Source organism: Harmonia axyridis, chromosome 1, assembly GCF_914767665.1.
Source record: "Harmonia axyridis chromosome 1, icHarAxyr1.1, whole genome shotgun sequence".
Taxonomy (NCBI): domain Eukaryota; kingdom Metazoa; phylum Arthropoda; class Insecta; order Coleoptera; family Coccinellidae; genus Harmonia; species Harmonia axyridis.
Window position 1 is genome coordinate 87,044,506 of NC_059501.1, and position 18,097 is coordinate 87,062,602.

The 18,097-nt window shown below is 35.6% G+C and overlaps 1 protein-coding gene across 35 annotated transcripts in view; it reads right to left on the bottom strand.

The window, feature by feature from the left end:
• The window catches only part of LOC123678678 (dystonin), a 257,561-nt gene that overhangs the window by 196,691 nt on the left and 42,773 nt on the right, over nucleotides 1-18,097 (bottom strand). For 33 of the 35 annotated variants that reach the window (XR_006747300.1, XM_045615871.1, XM_045615833.1 and 30 more), the window contains exon 1: nucleotides 11,687-11,861. The exons of the other annotated variants lie outside the window; for them this stretch is intronic. The gene's annotated coding sequence lies outside the window, so the exon portion shown is untranslated. Of the gene's footprint in view, nucleotides 1-11,686; nucleotides 11,862-18,097 lie in introns of those variants that run through there. 35 annotated transcript variants of the gene reach the window in all.

The window sequence follows — 18,097 nt, forward strand, 5'->3', positions numbered from 1 at the left end:
ATAAAAATCCGTCAGTTCGCTCTAGTCGAGAATCATGAGAGGTTTCTGCATGAAATTTCGTACAAAAATCAATTTCTACATCGCATTGGCCCAAATTTCCAAAGAAAAAAACATAAACATAAACATGAAATTGAAAACAGGAATTGCTACAATGATATTAAATATAATATTTTCATCGTGAAATCCTAGGGCTTATAGCACTCTTTTGGGTGGTTATTCAGGGTGTTTCCAAATTAGAAGTAAACCTTGGAAGAAGTGTCAGTATTACATTCATATGCTGTCGTTTGAGCCGTATTTATTGATAACCAAAAATCAACAGTTTACGAGATATTTAAAGATTTCTCACCTTATTTCATTTTTCGTCAATTATTTCTACGTTGCGTTGGCCGAATTTGATTATAATTTTGTGACCAGCAAGAAGTTCAGATCTAATGACTTTGGAATACACGAAGCAGCGAGAAGATTGAGAGTAGATTTCAGGCGGAAAGTAACAACTGAAGAAATAAGAAAGAAGGCACGTGCTTGTTTAAGGAATGATGAAGGCGAGTATGAAGGTCATTTCAAACATAATTCATGATACATTTCCTACTGGAATTTTTAGTTGAATTGCAATAAAAATATATTTAAATCATAACTTTCCTTTCTCTACTTATTTCCCCTTTCAAATCAAAATCGGCTGAAACAAAACTAGTGCCAGCATTCTGACAAAAACTTTTTAAGGAGATAAAGAAGTAATTCGTCAAATTTTGAAAATGATTTCGTCATACTTGAAATATGGAATTCGACAGTTGCTGGCGAATTTAGATTGGATTTTTTTGTTCATATATACCAACTTTTAAATCATACTCATTCTTATTCAATATCAGCATGGTTTAGCTTTCTCATACACATCATATCCTTTCCTGATGACAATAATCCAAAATTTAAATCAAACTTGCTAAACGTAGAGAAAACTAATGAAAAATAAAGTAAGGTGAGAAATTAAAAAAAAACACAAGAATTCAAATATCTCGGAAACTGTTGATTTTTCGGTTATCAATAAATATGGCTCAATCCTCGGCTCAATCGTTAACAAATGAAAAAACTAACACCTCCTTCAAGATGCACGTCTAGTTTGGATACAGATACAGCCTGTATTTCAATGATATTTCACAATGAAGTTATGAATCATAGGGTATATTGCAGTAGACTTTTTGAGCTCCTAACAAAAGTCACACTTCATGCTTTTGCGTTGAAAATAAATAGAATGCACTTAAGTTTTGGAAATAACATCACCAATCAATTTAACCTCACAGTACTCACAAGATCTTTTTGCCTTATCATTCAACAACTTTCTCATCCTAGCATCTCTAGTTTTCACAGACATTTTCTAATAAAATCTTGAAGTCTACTAATGACAAAGCGAACATCAGATCCCCAATTAAAGGCAATTGTTACAAATCGACGAGATGAGATAATCACCACGTTATACAGAGGGATCTAAGTCGATCATCTTCCATATGGCGTTCAACATTGGACGAGAAGAGGATAATAAAAAAAAACTGTGAAACAGGTGTTAAGCAGCCTCCTACACGCAGCGTGCTAATTGAAAGCAAGGACTACACGCGATCGATAGTTGGAGTCGTGGGAGGAGGCGCATTAAAGCGCCAAATATACAGGGTGTGTCAGGTTTTTCAATATTTATATTGACCAATAGTAAGTTTGATATTTTCCTTTGTGTCAGTATAGGTAAAGGGCTCTGAAGCGGGACAATTTTGAATACAAATAAATAATGAATTTAACAATGCTTGGTAGTAACATGCTCCCAAAATTATCTAACCAGAGAATGAAGAAATTGACCTTCAAATTAACTGCATCAGGAATTTTTAACACAAATACATATTCATTATTTGAACTATGTTAGGTTCGCTGTTAGGCCTTCACATTTTATATACAGGTTGTTCTAAAAACTCTATGACAAACTTTGATAGATGATATATGTGCTCTTAACATTTTTTTTTAATTCGTTTCCGTTTAGAAGTCACAAGAATTTATCTTCATGGTTGAATTAAAAGTAGGCCCACTAACGAAAATACCAGTTGACATGACAACCAGAATTTTGTCAATGGCTTTTTCAAGAACATGAAGAAAATAATAGGAATTATTTCGGTATAACAACAATCACAATGTACATGTATGGGCACTGTAAAATTCAAAAAAACCATTAGACTAAGACTATTTCAGTTCAATCATATTTCTGATTCCAACAAAAAAAAATGTTTTTCCTACAACTGCTATGACAAGTAGCGTATTCTTCATAGCTTACTCAATTTCTAAACTATATATTGCTCATACTGTGGAAAATATTATTTCACACGGCACTTTGCCCACACCTCGCTTGGTAGACCAATGAAATTGGGTTTTTGAGTCGTTTCTATGGAAACGCAAAAAATTGGCACATGCTGTCAAAAGCCCAATTTCATTGGTCTTCCAAGCGAGGTGTGGGCAAAGTGCCGTGAGAAATAGTATTTCTCACAGTATGAGCAATACATATTTTTGAAATTGAGTAAGCTATGAAGAATAAGCTACTTTTCATAGCAGTTGTAGGAAAAATAAGTTTTTTCTGCTATCAGCTATCAAAATTTGTCATAAAACTTGTAGAGACGTAACAGCGTTTAATAATCGAATATGTATTTCTTCAGTATATCTTGAAGGTCGAATTCCTCATTCTCTCGTGATATTATTTTGAAGTCACCCAAAACTGCCAAGCACTGTCAGTTTGTCAGTATAAAAACATCAAATCTATATCTTCCAACACTCGCGAACCTTTGGTCAGACTACACCTCGATCCGGTTCCTCATTCAACCCAAATAGAGCCTCAATCCAACTATCATCATTTTTTTTTTCTCTCGTAATCTCCAAACAGAACGGCGATTTCACGGTAAGTTCGACCATAGGCCCAGTTGGTATCCTATTACGTTCCACAGTGCGACTCGATGTTTACAATGAACCCGTCGATAATTTGTGGTCGACTTAGCAGCGATTGTTATTCACCGGCTTAAACGTTGCCGTCATTCATAAAAAGTCGTTTATGACATGAATATTCATGTATTTATATTTATATAATGGTCGGTTCGATTTCTGAGCGTTTGAACCTTATATGGAGGTGGAAATTTGGTTGGAATTTGGACTGATGGATAGATCACTGTTTAGTCATCGACAGTAGGTGGGTTTTAGTTTTGGTTTGGTATTTCAGGATCTATCCGTCAGATTTGATGCGACTAAATTTTCACACAAAACTGTAAATTGTTATTTGAGATTTTTACTGTGTCGATTTTGTGATCTGAAAAAGATTCGGTAATTTTTTTCGATGTTCTTCTGAAATAAAATTGAACGAATTGCGCTTCCAACTGCTTGAGCCCGTCGACCACCGCGTTTCAACGACTTTATCTAACCAATCAATTCTAGCAATCGCGTAGCTGGGTGGAGCTACGAGGTTACTAGAATTTCGATTGGTAAGACAGAGTCGTCGAAACGCGGCGGTCGACGAGAACTTTCCGAAGAAAACGTAGCTATAATCTGCAGATAATCTGGCTTCCAGTGATTACTGACTTTTTGCAGACCTCTGAAGAATGTTCCAGGCAATGACATTTCGATCTAATGAAGAATTGATTGTCGAGGTTGAAGCTTATTTTGGAAGCAGACACGAATCTTTCTACAGAAAAGGTATTGAAAACATGAAGGAGCATTGGAGGTAGGGATTCACGGCTTGGATTAATTTTCAAGCTACTTGGCTTGATCATGACTTTATTTCAAGTCAAGCTCAAGTCAAGTAGTAGTTTTTCAATCTCAAGTCAAGTTAAGTATTTATTTATCATAAATCATATCAAGTTGCTTGATTTTTAGCAGTTTTATTGTGTAGTCTCACATCATTTAAAAAAAAAAAAGATGAAATGAGAAGAAATCTTGCAAGAAACACTTTCATTCATTAAACGTATTGTATAAAATAACCGAAAATATCAACTTTTTTTGAAATAAAAACATAAATTGAATCACTATAAATCATAACCAGAAAAAAAAATTGAAAAATAAAGTTTCTTATATTGAGAAACTTCCAAGCTTTGTTTGATTTAATAATTTTCCATCTAGGATCTAAGACACATGAAGCATCTTATAGATTTATCGCCGAACCTATTGCGGGTTTTTGTACCTGTAAGAGCAGCTCTGGAAAATTGTCTTTCAACATCAGCTGAAAATGCTGGCGTTGATGAAAATCCTTGGCCATTTTGAGCAAGTTTGGAAAGATATTCCTGAAACTGCCAAAATCTACCAATAGATTTCATAGAATGTGAGAAAACTACTAATAAAGTCACACTGGCGAATGCTTCAGTCTCTCAGCGCTCGAGGAATCCCCTTATTTAGTCTAAGCGCGCACGAGATTGCAGAAATATATGTCGTGCGACGCGTGCATATCAAGCTCGAGTAATATCAAGCAGCTTGATATCAAGTCAAGCAATAAATTACTAAAATCAAGTCAGGTCAAGCTCAAGTATGTAATTTTTCACGAGCTGGATTTTCAAGTCAAGTAGTTGGTTAATGTTGACGCATAAAATCGAATTATCGAGAAAAAATGTGTTTTTATTAGTTAGGTCAAGTGAAGAATTGAACGAACGTCGATCTATACCCTTCATACATTTTTTTAAGTTATGTTCCACCTACCCAATGTTGGAATTTAATTAATTGGAAAATGCTCGATATTTTATTAAAAAATCAAATAAAAAACCGGTTTCAATGCTGAATATTCAAGGCTTTCGTTTCAAAATGAACACATCAAGATCATAGCAGGTAGGCGCATAAAAACAGATGCGCAACAAATAAATAAATATTCAATAACAAAGTCGTAAACCAATCTGGTCAATAATTTTTCATACGGTGATGGCAAGCAATATAGATAACACATGAACTGCCAGCTAATTATCATCCAGACAATTATTTAGCAAAACGATAAAAAAAAAAGATAGTATCGGATGAGTGACAACTTTGTAGTTCCAGCGCTGATTAAAAAAAAACCAAACAATTTCGCGCGTTATCGAAAACTGTCGCGAACTGAGAGACATATCCTAAATAATAATCGCAATGTGAAAATGTTATCGCATGTCAGTAAAAAAAGATTATCGAATCATAAATTGCATTATAGGCTTCATTAAGTCTGACCCTAATTAGATAATTTTCGATCGGTCGATGAAAATAAAATCGAGTTTGAACTTTACCCGATTTATCGGGTTAAGCAAACAAATCTAGTAGACGACTGATTCGCCTGCCAAAACATATCAATTTAAATACAATGGAATAATGAGGACTGACACCATTGAGGACTTTGTCGGATCACGTTTGTATTCTCGACAGTGCATGCTCAGAGATATAAAATGATCAACGCCGAAAATCTTCACTCAATAAGTTAAGGGCCCAGCCACCCAACCAGAAAAACACATTTTTTTTTCAATTCAACTTTATCCGTCAACATAGGCACCTTTGAGAATTATACACTCACTCCTACGCTCTTTCAAATTTACAATACCTCTTCTGTAGAAATATTCGTCTTTGCTTTATTAAATTAAATAGGCTTAAACCTCGGCAATCACTTCTTTATTAGAGCCAAATTTCTTTCTCTAGAACATTCTTTCGAGGCCTGCTTGAAGCCAGAAATCACTGGGAGGCCAGATCTGGAGAATGAGCTGGGTGGTCAAGCTGTTGGAAGTAGAATTGGTCCAAGGATTTCATCAATTTTTGACAAGCAGCATAGTCAAAACATGATTTTTTTTTAATTCATTTTCCAAATAACAAAAGTAGCGTCAAATAATTTTCAATATCTCGATCCCTTACGGTAATAAACATAGATAGAGGATGCATATATTATGTCATTTTCAGTAAGCATATTTTGTCCCCAACATGAACTATCAAATTTGACATGAAACGCGCGGAAATGAAAATATATCAGTGATACGATATCTCACTCGATTGGCGAGTTTCTCCACAAAGAACGCACTTCTTATGTCCCATAGTGAATCAACGTTTTATATTAACTCAAAATATATTGCAATAAATATCTAATTATATCAAAATTCAGAAAACAAACTTCAAGCGCGCCAAACGATATGGAACAACCGATGACACTAGGAGAGCAAAAGTTGCCAAACCTTGGATTTCAGCAAGAAGATACAGAAAATAATAAATATTCTGCTTATTATGAATTCAACATTTGGGAAAAATATCGGATTCCAAATATTCAAATTTGCATATTTAATCGGGAATCACTCAAATAAATATATTTCATTCAATATAATATTCATTCGTAACGATATGGTAAAATTGTGGATTTGAAAATATATCACCATCCGACAACGTAATCTAACCATGTTCGGGACTTGTAAAAATTGAGTATACTCCCTCTATCTATGATTATTACTTTATGCTTGATACTGGCGAGAAAAAAGTGACAAATTACTGGTAGTGTCAGTTGTGCGCCAACCCTTGGATTTATCGAGTAATGTGTTATATAAAAATAGGCAATAAGAATATAAGAAAAGTTTGCAATGATTTTATGCAATTTTGGCAACTAATACCCCTAAATTGGCCTATGGCTCAAACAAACGCAAACAGATAAACCACTTCTGACTGCCCTGGGATCTTGTCGTAATCCTGATGACATCTCAAGAACGACAATTACGATCTCTTACGTCAAAATAACGTCTTAGCGAGGCATGAATGATGCAGTTCGGCCTTTCGTGCAACGTGCAAGACGCGAAATACCTCTCTAATGACTTCTTCCGGTTGACAAATATAGAACGAGAAGAGAAAGACCTAGACGTAGTCAATTTCTAGTCTGCGTTTCAGAGATGACTAGACGGTATTAACGATGGTTTCGCTCTCAATTGTATTCGATTTCCTGTACATAACGTTGAGGTAGACCTGAATCGTCGAAAATACTCTTCTCTTCTCCCTTCCGTCGAATTTGTTGTGGAATTTGTCGAGAACATTCCGGGAATTGTTCAAATTAAGCGGTACAAGGAGAAAAAATTTTTTCATTTTGAGATATAAAGCGACACTTCGTTAAACTCATGGTCATTTTGAAACGTTCAACTTTTGGTTCAACTAGTTATGTGAAGTAAAATATATCTGTAAAGGAATCTCATATTAATTGCAATAAAATAGCAATAGTATATTAATTGCAAAAAAAAAAAACAGAAATCTTTTAAGACTGAACTACTGAAGATTTCTTCTTGATTGTCGAATTTATAGTATGCAGAATTCTTATTATTGTCTGTATCTACCTGTCGGATTGTGATATATTTTCAAATCTACAATTTTACTATATCGTTATGAATGTATATTATATTGAATGAAATTAACTTATTTGAGTGAATCCCTATCAAATATACAAATTTGAATATTTGGAATCCGATATTTTTCCTTATTGTCGAATTTATGCAGAATATTTATTATTTTTTGGATCTACCTGCTGAAATCCAAGATTTGGCAACTTTTGCTCTCCTAGTGTCATCGGTTGTTTCACGTCGTTTGGCGCGCTTGAAGTTTGTTTTCCGAATTTCTGATATATTTAGGTATTCATCTCAATATATTTTGAGTTGATATGAAACGTCAATTCACTATGGGACATAAGAAGTGCGTTCTTTGTGAAGAAACTCGCGAATTGTGTGAAATATCTTATCAATAATATGTTTCCATTTCCGCGCTCTTCATGTCAAATTTGATAGTTCATATTGGGGACAAAATTTCCTTACTGAAAATGACATATGTTTCCTTTATCTATGTTTATTACTCTGAAGTTTTAACACATCAGAAACTTGGCTTTTGCCAAGCACTGATTGATTGAACAATTTAACAATGTTGAAAACGTTGTTGAAGCGAATGTAGCATCAAAACGAAATAATTTCATGCAAAAAATTCATGTGTCAAAGCCAATTCAATCAAAGCCGATTTTCAGATATAAATTATTCCATTCAATTCTACAGAAACTCTTAGAGTTAACTTAGCGTAAATCACCCTGTATATTGTTGAATTTCTGTTAGGTTGGTATGTCTACTGCAAATAGACGAAACCAATTTTACTTCATTTGTCTAATTAGAACTCGAATTAGAATGAGATGTTCCTCGTGTTAGGAGAAACTCGAATATGAGTAATATGACCAATATTATTTGCTACCTTTTCCATTAGAAGTCATATTGCATCTGTACCTATTCACAACAATGCCACTCAAAGCTGCATCAATTCTAAAAATTTTTATTGAATTTTAGAATCTAAACAATCAAACATCGCCCAAAAAGCATCTCATAACAAAATACAGTTATTATTATCGTATGCCATTGACAATCTCAATTAAAACAAAAACCTACCAATATACGGATGTAATAAGAACAGGTAGGCGAGTTCTCATAGTGAGAATTAAAAAAAATTAGATTTCATTGTTTCAAAACAAGGTCAACGAAACAACCATCCAATCTACCAACGATCCGATAATGCAGGTTGTAGTATATTCTTTCCCATCGTTGTTCTTGAATTTTTTATAGTCGATTCTTCAATTGCACAACATTCCAGAAGTGATAGAGTAATTATTGTTATGAATTGAAACCACGGAATAACAAAACCATGAGTAATAATTGATATTGGAGTAATCAAACAACTACGTCCATTAATATTGAAGCCACTATTATCTTTTAACATAAAAAATGTAAAGAATACATCAACGGACTGAAAATTCCTGAGACTCAAATGGGAAAATGTGACGTTGGTAGTAGACACCCACTAGGACAAATATTTGTTGTTGCTGGTATATTTGAAGTGTGATAAGTTATCAATTGAAAAAAGCGATGTTACCAGCTACAACAGTATAAGAACGTACCTACACCGGCATCAAAGACAATGAGCATAGACGTTGGGAAAGTGATTCTACTGAAAATAATGGTATTGGCATTGGTATTTGGTCGTAAAATAAAACTTTATTACTTCCTCAAGTTCGTCGAACAGCAAGATTAAATATAGCTTTTCAAGATTATAACGAGAATTATAACCATCTGAAGAAAATTTCTTGTATATTTTTAGCGGTTTGGTATTTACAAGTTTTGTTCCTGGTACGAAATTTGTAGACATTTCTAGTATGTTAAGTTCCAGGAAGGTATAGAAGCTATAACTAGTGCGTTAGAATCAAATCGTTTCTATCTACGAGAACCTCTTACTTATATTTATGTATGAATGAAGTTTTGAATAAGGAAATGATGAACCTTGCTGAGTGAAATTGCAACGTTTCCAGAAATGCAATTGTTGCGGTTTTCCTGTTAAAATAATTGAGGAAGAAATTCTCAAGGATTAACTTAGAATGGGGAAATCTATTCCAATCTGTTTCAACAGATGGACAACAAAAGATGAGGATATATCTGATGCTGACGTGAATAGGACCATTTGCTTGGAGAATACCTCTAATATTTATTGTTCTTATAGGAATTCCTTTTAAGTCAGGTAGCAATGTTCTTTTAGGGAGTTATCAAAGTGATTCATTGTGAGAGATATACTGGAAAAAATGTAGTGTTTTAAATTATAAACGATAATAAAAACAAGTACATCCAACCCTCCGCAGGAGAAATCGAACCCAGAGGAATTTTCTTTGTGTAGGAATTTCAAGAATTTGATGATTACCGATACCATTCAACTATTTCAGAAGATGAATTATATGAAGAAGTGCTATATGGATGTTATAATTGTCTTATAGATTTCAGGTTTCTCTTGGACATTTTTGAGGACTAGTTCTCGAACAGCTTTCTTTTTCAATATGACAAATCTGTCCTCAAATTAGATTCTGTCCTGCCGGCCATAAATAAGTTCACTCTCGAATGAGGAATACACAGTTTCCAGGAAATACTGTACTACTGATAAAAACTTTGAAACAATTATTTAAATTTTCGTAGAGAAAATACCCAGTACCTATTTACATGTTGTCCCTAAGTTGGAGGTACAAACGAAAATGAAACTTTTTGTTTCCGAGATACAGGGTGTTTCTTGTGGTCCAACTTTTATCTGATTTTAATAACGGGTGTTTTTTTCGAGGTATATAACTTTAAGTTGGCATTACTGTTCAAGATGGTGACCGATTTAACAGCTGTCAAGTGATTTATTCTAAGTTTGGTTTGGCAATTCATCATGAATAGACTCACGCCTGAACAATGCTTGAAAATAGTGCAATTTTATTTCGAAAATAATGGTTCTGTGCGGAATACGTATCGTGCACTAGGTCCATTTTATTTTTTTAGCGACGAAGCGCACATCTGGTTGAATAGCTACTTCAACAAACAAAACTGCCGAATTTGGAGTGAAGTGGAATCCTCAAGTGTATGTCAAAACACCGTTACATCTAGAAAAACTGACTGTTTGGTGCGCTTTATGGGCTGGTGATCGGTATAGAGCCATGATTACTAACTTTTTCATCCCTGAATTGAACAACCATGATGTCCAGGAGCTGTGGTTTCAACAAGACGGCGCAACATGTCACACAGCTCGTGCCACAATCGATTTATTGAAAGACACATTTGGTGACCGTCTAATTTCACGTTTTGAATTGGCCTCCAAGATCTTGGGATTTAACACCGCTAGACTACTTTCTGTGGGGCTATGTAAAGTCATTGGTCTATGCGGATAAGCCACAAACCCTCAATTTGGAAGACAACATTCGCCGTGTTATTGCTGATATACGGCCACAAATGTTGGAAAAAGTCATCGAAAATTGGACGTCCAGATTGGACTACATCCGATCCAGCCGTGGTGGTCATAGGTATGGCAGAAATCATATTTAAAATGTAATGCCACAAGATTATATTGCGGATAAATAAAATTCAATCCAATCGAATAATCCATCGTTGTTTTATTGCAATTTAAAGTTTTATAGCTCTAAAAAAAAACACCTCACTGAGTGGTTTTTTATGATAATTTGGATTTTCCTGAAGGTTTCGAGAGAATTGTTTGAAATTTTTTTCCCGAATCGGTAACAGGTACGACAAAACTAAAACAGAACAAAAAGTTTGGTACTAGATCAAAGTTCCTCTTTACATTTTCTTAAACCACCAGTGGCCCATCAATAAAAAGTTCAGGAGGTAAAAAACGAGCACTGTTTCAGAAAAACTAACACCTGTGGATTTCCAATCGAAGTTGGGAAATCACGTGATGTAAACTTTGAATTGAAATATCTATGCCAAATTCCATTAGAATATATTTTGAAGTGAAGATGCTATGAGAAAAAACTTGGAAAAAAAAGAATACCCTGTATTTCGAAAACAATGCATTTGCGGGGTTATGTCTATAGAACTTTATTTCCTTTAAATTATTAGAGGAACCTTTCATTTTCGTTTGACCTTCTGATTGACGAACTATTTCGCACACATCGTAAAACATTTCAATTTTCCATAAAAAAAAATTGACGCAAACGTCACCAACTGAATTTAAAACCTATCAAAACTCAGTAAATAACAGAGAAACTCTCATCGTCAAGACCCAAAACCGCAAACATAGGCCTCAAAGCCGCGCGATAACACAAAAATTGACAGTTACCGACCTAACCTCACTTCCGTCGACGGATAAAAACAAAACGATATAGGCGCATTCCGACGACAAACAGCTGATCCTACGGACGCCAGCAAATCACCTGCGTTGCTCCGTCACCTGGACACACACAGAAAAAAACACACACACGCACTTTTCACGTCGATCGAGCTCTATTTCGGCACTTTTTCTCGCATTTTCGTGGTCGTAGTTCACGGCACACTCTGACCCGTAGTATTGCCCACGTAGCAGACCGCGGCGGCGTCTCGTTCTAGACGTTGACGGTTGTCGTCGAACGCGAAGGACCAGAGAGTCGGATCGGGCAGGGGAGTGTGCGCATGCGTCAGCGACTTACGTAAGCGGATGGCTAGGTTGACTTGACCGGCCGGCTTGGATCCTCGAGTCGATCGTCGGATTAGAATGCCCGCTTTGTTGGTTTACCTGCGGCGATTCTGAAGGTTGCGAAGGCCGGCTTTTAGTATGAAGGGAATTATTATAAAGGCTGTTTTTTTAGAGCTATAGAACTTTAAATTGCAATAAAACAACGATGGATTATTCGATTGACATGAATTTTATTTATCCGCAAGATAATCTTGTGGCATTACATTTTAAATATGATTTCTGGCATATGACCGCCACGGCTGGCTAGGATGTAGTCCAATCTGGACGTCCAATTTTCGATGACTTTTTCCAACATTTGTGGCCGTATATCGGCCATAACACGGAGAATGTTGTCTTCCAAATGGTCAAGGGTTTGTGGCTTATCCGCATAAACCGATGACTTTACATTGCCCCACAGAAAGTAGTCAAGCGGTGTTAAATCACAAGATCTTGGAGGATAGGTCCAAAACGTGAAATTAGGCGGTCACCAAACGTGTTTTCCAATAAATCGATTGTGGCACGAGCTGTGTGACATGTTGCGCCGTCTTGTTGGAACCACAGCTCCTGGACATCATGGTTGTTCAATTGAGGAATGAAAAAAATCATGGCTCTATACCGATCACCATTGACTGTAACGTTCTGGCCATCATCGTTTTTGAAGAAGTACGGACCAACGATTCCACCAGCCCATAAAGCGCACCAAACAGTCAGTTTTTCTGGATGTAACGGTGTTTCGACATACACTTGTGGATTAGCTTCACTCCAAATGCGGCAGTTTTGTTTGTTGACGTAGCCATTCAACCAGAAGTACGCTTCATTGCTAAACAAAATAAAATGGACGTAGTGCGCGATACGTTTTCCGCACAAAACCATTATTTTCGAAATAAAATTGCACTATTTGCAAGCGTTGTTCAGGCGTGAGTCTATTCATGATGAATTGCCATACCAAACTGAGAATAAATCTCTTGACAGCTGTTAAATCGGTCGCCAGATTGAACAGTAATGCCAAATTAAAGTTATATACCTCGAAAAAGAACATCCTATATAAAACCTATTCATCAAGATCCGCCTTTCCATTGTGGTATTCAAAAAAACCACCTACTTCTTCCTGATGCACGTAACACGGTTTGTGTCGATGCGACAAAAAACAGAAACGACTCAATTTTTCAGCTTTCACCATAACTTCTTGACCAATTAACGCCGAACTGATTAGTTGACTAATTAGCAGTTATATAAATCGTTATTCAACGAAATCACTGCTACAAATCAATCCCATTCTTTCAGCTGACAGATCACCGTTAGTTCTAGTTATCTGCTCTTTGTAGGATTCCGTAGAATGTCTATATTTAGAACAAGTGTCACCTTATTCACCTTGACAGCTCGCAGGAAAAATGATATCATCTTATGGGCAGTATTGACTATATTAGTCAATTTCGATTCGGACTCCTTTATTGATGTTTTTGTACTACGGTATTATATCCAAACCAATTCATTATCGGAAATATACTGAGAGAAAAAATAAAAGAACACCCAGTAAGATTGAATAATAATAATAATAGAAGAAACATAGAAGAATTGGAACAAGTTGTTTTCCACAAAATAGTGGAAAAATGATTTTTTATAATAAAATTTTGAAAAATGGGAAAAATAAGAAGCTTTTGATGGCTCATTCATTCATGCGCCGATTTCGCCCTTGGTTACAGTACTGTATATAAGTATATGTGTCTTCCAAAGACTTCGTTGGCGTATGAATCAACGAGAGTTCAAAAGCTTCTGTCTTCACTTTAGTGCTTTCCTTTTTTTCCAATAATCTGACGATAGAATTTTCTATGGTTCTAATGACGCGATTAGCACTAGATTTGGCATAAAGTTTTGAGATTATTATTTTACATCTCTACTCTATCCCTGACTGAAATGTTTTTTTTTATATTCTGCTTGACTTGTCTATGATTTTTATGATGATAGCGACACGAAATTTTGGTAGATGTTTAAAATTGTTATTCCAAATTCACACGCAGAATATCATCCCAATCGGGTCAGTTGGCACGAAAATATGAGGTATTTCTTTTCATTTTGTTGATGAAGAATTTCCATCAAATAAGAGCAATACAAAATTTGTTATTTCAATAACAAGAACAACAATTCCGTCAATTTTGAGGTCACAGAAAAATCGAGTTCTTTTCGATAATCTTCTTGAGTTTTATCTGGTTCTGCACGAAGGCTTGAAATGGTTCGTTTATATCCAAACGCAGATTTTCATTCCAATCAAAACTGAAGTTTTGAATTCAATAAGAAACATTATCGATTTTGAGAATTAGTCAAACCAATATACTGAAAGACATCTTGACGTAATGTTATAGAGTGATCTGTTCGGGGAACGACCGCTTAGAAAATTGAAGAACATCCGTTCGTAGTTCCAAAGCTTCACAACATAGTTTTTCAAACCCAACTTTGACTGAAACCGAAAACCTTCCTCAAAAAGAAGCATATATTTCCATCATCGAAACCCCTTCTTTATGCACCCGCATGTATCACGTTTCGTTTCCTGAGCTCAAAGACCAGAGAGAGTAATTAATCTCGGTTGTAACTCGATTATCCTCAATTCATACGGTAATAAACACCATTTAGGCCTCTACACACGCTGATATCTCCGCACACACACAAGAAGTCCAAGTGCATCCGGATGTTTTCAGATCGTCCCACTTACCAGCATCGGAATATTCATTCACTCGTCGAGAGTGAATGCATCGAAGAAACTAGAGGCCCATTTACGAAATGGAGAAAGAGATGCAGGCGTAGAAAGTACAAGGTATCCCAAAAATTGCATGTAAGACGATAAGGTCTCCATAAGTGAAGGTAACACAATGAAAAATACCAACAAAAACACATCTCATCAATTTTTTGCATACATGTCTCCTTGGTTGGTTTAGTAATTAATTAAAATTTCAGAAGAATGTAAAGAATGTTCTCCACGATGTCTTATGCACTTAGAAGCACGTTTGGGAATACTCCTAATGGGATGATCGATTTGCTTTCGAAGTACCTCATCCCAGGGTAGGTTAGCAACACGTCACTAGCCCATCGCCCTGTTGGCATCACAAGTGCCCTACTACTTTCTTCTCCCAAGTACCAAACTTCCAAAGATGCATGCCAATATTTTCGAATATAGTCTGGACAGAGATATTGACTCTACATTTGTTGGTCTTTGAGAAATTGATAAAATACTGTGTTTCAACTATGCAATCCAAGCAATTGCTTATTAGGAATCTGCTCCATCGACAACAACAGGCTCTAGGGTAAAAAAATTGGCTCAAATGAAGAAGTGATTACCGAGGTTGAATCTTTCTACAGAAAAGGTATACAACAGTAAGAGCTGCGTTGGAGTACATACAGGGTGAGTATTACTCTTAAAGATGACCAAAAAAGTCGAAATCTCTTTACTGGTAAAGCCCGAGACTTCTTACTGCTAGAGTTTGTGGAAGACTTATCTTTTTCATTTAACGTTTTAGGTATTTTCAAAGGTTTTCTAGGGGACCAAGACAACAAATCGACTGGATTGTCTTCAAAAAGGATCAACGTATGATAATTCTGACAGTATGTGGCCATCCATTATCTTGTAACAAAAGTAGGTGATGTTGCTTCTGATGAAAACCAAAGATGGTCTGCTTTCATATGCAATAGCCCATTGCTTTTCCATAAAAAATTGAGGGTCTCATCTTCCACCACATTGCCTGTCAACCCTTACACGATTATCCTGCATGCCCAAACAGACTCTGAATTCATCACTTAAGACTTTAGTATGCGCAAATTTGTTTCTTAGTGCATAAGACACATAATTAATTGTCTAGTTTTTCCAACGGTTGGATTGTTCCTCAATGTTAACAAATGTATACAAAAAAATTTTGAAATAAATCCATTATTACTGAATAGGTATTCGTTTTTCTGAGCCACTTTGTATATCAGTATTATGATTTAATTGAAAAGACTAAACCCCAAACTTACATACTATAGTATGTAGGATACTGAATCTGGATTTGAAGATTGGTATGTTCAATTTGATGTAGAAAATAAATAAAGCAGACTAGACTTTCGTTAATACAAGATTCAATAAGCATCGAATAGATTTAACAGAAAATGAACCTTTCTTCGCCGTTAGAAGACATTGTATGTTTTTGCGAACAAAGTCTGTTTTCGATATTCTAAACCCAGAGAGAATCATCATCAAAGGAGCTGAACAGACGACCTCCAGCAATATGCACAAGGTTATTGTACCCGGCAAACACCATCGACAGGTCGGTATCGGATCTTTCATCTTCGAACAGCGTTGCCGCTATCAATAGTCCGAATTCCCGAGAAATCTAGGTCAAATTAACCAAATTGGGAAAAAGCATTCTTTATTAATTTTGTTTTTCAATCGGCAATTTTTTTGTAGCAATATCAAATTTGAACATTGGATATTGAACAAACAGATTCAGAGTAGAATGGAATAATTTAAAACATTATATAGGGAATTTGGTAGCAAGGGTCATAACCTAGAGCCCTCAGTTTGAGGAGATATTCGAAGAAAAACTGTATAACCCTATGAAATGGTATTATACAAAGTGAATCTTAAAGTTGTACCTTAAATTTAACGATAGACGTATGTCATAAGATGAAGTCTTTTTTCGTTCACCATTTTTCTAGATTAGGCTCAGGTGAAAAGATACAGGTTGTTGGAGTTGCAGTTGTCACAACTTTATGCATTCATTATAAACGTTATTTTATTTTTCGAATAGTTTCTGTTACTGATCCTCGATGGAAATTAATATTTCATCATCGTGTTAAACGATGAAATAGAACTATGTTCACAAGGAATGAGTTCTTCGTTATATCGGTGTTATAAACATCGAAAGGGCAGAAAAGCATTAGCCTATTGTGAAACCATTGAATGTTTATATAATAACTGTTTATCTGAGACCAATAGGAAAAATGGTGAATAAAAAAAAAGGATTTCATTTGATGGTTAACCATTCAGATACTGACACACTGACAGATTATAACACGTGGAATAGCACAATTCAGCGGCATCCTATATGCATGAAAACACAACTGTAACCATGTCTTGCGAAAATTCTTTACGATACATTTCGACTGTTTTATTTCTCAACTTAGCCCTGAGTAATCATCGAAATATCAATGTACCAGCCATACCAATCTTGACGAATAGTAAAAATCAAAATCATCCATCATTTAAAATTTCCCCAAACTTACAGAAATCTCCCCAGGAACCGGCAACCCTGCATTGGTACTTTGGCAGGCGAGTACCGATACCGCTCCCGCGTTATCAACGGTACCGCGGTTGAGAACCATGCGGAAGAGAATTCAGATCGCCCGTCCGAACCAAAGATCGATACAGTGCCGCACAGTCTTTAAATGCACAAAAAAGTGGAGGGGTAATTTGCATATAACGGGTTTTACAATGGAAATGATACAATTTGAAAGGGTTATGATGGCAACACTGTGTAATATTTTTTGGATTTTTCTTATGTCATTTGTGTTCAGTTGGTTATGTTATTCAATCAAAAACGTTTAGAAATCATCAAAACATTCCTTTTGGAATACTCTTCGTTATGACTAGGGGAAAATCATTAGGACGATGTAAGAATATAAGGAAAATCAAAGGTAATATATCAGATATCACCTTACGACTTAAGAACTGTGAACGAATGCTGTGGTTCACGCAAAGGAATGCGAAAAAATTGTTGAACAGCTTGGGATCACCGCAGTCTTCACGCTTTTCATGCAGAAATGTTTTGGTTGGTTTTAAATCTGTGTGTAAACTTTGTTGAATTCATATGCGAGCCCAAGGAATCCATTCCTATCGAAGCACTTATCACTGCAAAATTTGGAAACTATCACCTCTGACTGAGGACTTCTTTATGAGGCAACCGGTTTCTTTTTCAGAATATGACGGAGTATATTTTTTTCAGCCATCAGCACCTGCCATTTTGATCAACTAGATTGAATTTTTTCTCTACTCACCTACCAATTTTTCACCATAAATTCTAGGACTCACCTGAAACAAAAAGGTTTAAATGAGTAAAAGTATAAATTGTATCAATTATCTATAACTTTCATATAAATAAATGAAAAT